General features: G+C 41.9%; 1 pseudogene; it reads right to left on the minus strand.

Moving 5' to 3' along the window:
- Nucleotides 1–1,049: 1,049 nt before the first annotated feature.
- LOC110504464 (zona pellucida-like domain-containing protein 1 pseudogene) lies at nucleotides 1,050–2,473 on the minus strand (annotated as a pseudogene).

Consider the following 2,473-nt stretch of genomic DNA (forward strand, 5'->3'; position numbering starts at 1 on the left):
TTTCCTGTTGCTGCACGGTTATTTCCTTTTGTTGCACGGCAGGGTAGCCTTATGTTTAGAGTGTTGGACTAGTAACCGAAAGGTTGCAAGATTGAATCCCCGAGCTGACACGGTAAACATCCGTCTTTCTGCACCTGAACAAGACAGTTAACCCACTGTTCCTAGGCCGTCATTGAAAATAATTTATTCTTAACTGACTTGCCTAGTTAAATAAAAATACATTTTTCCTGCTTTAGCAAATTGGGTCAATTTAAGATCCTATGTGAAATTATAATTCATGGACATTTGTTGTAGGGGTTGACACATTTTTGGGAAATGACATTTTAAAGGGGAAATTACAAACTTTTGAATTCTTTTCTAAACCTTGAATACACTACAAATGTGTTTCCTGCGGTGCAGGAAAATTCTCAGCAACAGAGTGATCAAATTAAGATCTTACATCTGTATATGCCCATTGATTCATGAAGATATAACTTAGAAATGCCTTTAGTTCAACTGTCATACCCCACCAGAACCACAATATAAGTTTGTGTTACTCCAATGCTTGTGAACAATGCAAACGTAAACAAACACTACAGCCTCGAAACATGGATACAACTAGAATTGTGATATCATGGATGGTCAATCTTTGCATCCATAGCTCTATGAATTTTAGTGATTACGTTTCAACCAGGCCCATCCCTCAGATTCACGAAAAAACGGAGGGGTGTACTCTTTGTTATTGTTTCAACTGCAGATCCTAGCTTTAAAGGTGATGTCTCAATCTTTACTTAACATAAATATGTCAATGAATACACTGTAATTCTGGACGCAGGCGATGTTGATAAAGATGTGGTGGTGGTAATGTTTTATTAGCATAAAGCGATAAGATACATTTAAAACATAATACCCAAAAGTTTATTTTCAAATGTGTTCTTTTTTGTGACAAACAGATACATTTCATTTCAGTATGATCAATTTAGTAGAATGGTTCTCTGTTAAAAAATTATAATTGTACATGCTCCTCCATTCTCAAGCTCTTATCAAGGGATTAAAGCACCAGGGTTACCCTGCCTGCATATGACTTGGTACTCATGCTAAGCCTTTAATTGTCTCTTCACGTAAACTTTCTAAAGACGCATTTTTCACTCTTTAGTAACAACAAGATTTTGCTATTGCCAAATGTAAACAAATGTGAAAAAGTTATGATAAGCTGAGATCAGGCCTCTTGCACAGTAGTGAGACCAGCAGGTGGACACACTATTTAAAGGGACAGTGGTTCAGTCTCCTGTAGAAAATGGCTGCCATAATAATAATAATGATGCAGGCGAAGGCCAGGATACACACTGCCACCCCAAGACCTGTAGAAGTGTCTGAGTTCTTGATGCCAGTCTGCTGTTCTTTTAATGCCACAATGCTCTCTGCTCTGATGGTGATAGGAGGGGAACTGATGGTTTTGGACTCTGTTGCTGCATCTTCGGTAGCAGGAACAACACCCCTTCTCCTCCTGCTGTTACATTGCATGAAGGTACTGCAGGTGCTCTTCTCACAAAGACGGGTGATGCAGTGGAGGAAGTAGGTGGACTTCATCTCATTCTGCTGCTTCATGAAGCGGAAGGCCGGGAAGGAGAAACGGGAGTGTTGACTCTTTCCATTCTCATGGATGACGGTTAGTAGGTCAGTGTTGCAAGGGACAAACAGGTTGAAGAAAGTGGAGTTAGTGGGTAGAGGAGAAATGGAGGCGTAGCATCGGTCCAGGAGCACATTGTACTGGGAGGTCAGGTTGGTGGCCTTGACTTGGGCAAAGACTTCCGTCCTCAGGTCAAGACCCTGTTCTGGAATGACCAAGGGTAAAGTGAAATTGACATCACTGAAGAGATTCATGCTCAAAGTGCTGATGAAACTACCATTGTTGTCCTTCACTGCAATGGAGGATGCTGACACATCAATTAGGGTGTTGTTGATCAGGTACTCTAGGGGATAGGCACAGGAGTAATAATACTTCAACTCAGTGTTGTAAGTGACTGTCCCTGTGGTGGGATCATATGATCGGACCACCCCGCTGATGTTGACTGTCTGGATGTTGGAGAAGTCAGAAAATATCCCTGTGCCTGGAGCGCTGGTTGTCCTGAAGAGGCTGCCACAAGAATTGGTCGTGTTGAGGGGTAATTCAAACCTCAAGACCGGTGGAGTCACATTTCTATCCACGGTTCCCTTGCAGGCTGGGTCATTCATGATGTTGTTGAGGATAAGCAGGGACTCGTTGTAACCAGTGTAAATGGCAGGGCAGATGAGGATAGCCAGACCAATAGATTTGGTGCCGCAAGTTACTGAGATATCAGTGTATGCTGGGCGTCTTAAATTCAACCCACAGTCACTTAATTGTAATTGACTGCTCTTTGCGACCATCATTGCCAAAAGAAAAAAGCTGAGAAGATGCATTTTTGCATTCCTTGCAGTGTTCATATCTTGACTGGGACATTAAAATGTGTCC

This window comes from Oncorhynchus mykiss, chromosome 3 (genome assembly GCF_057628025.1).
Source record: "Oncorhynchus mykiss isolate SJ-2025 chromosome 3, ASM5762802v1, whole genome shotgun sequence".
Classification (NCBI taxonomy): Eukaryota; Metazoa; Chordata; class Actinopteri; order Salmoniformes; family Salmonidae; genus Oncorhynchus; species Oncorhynchus mykiss.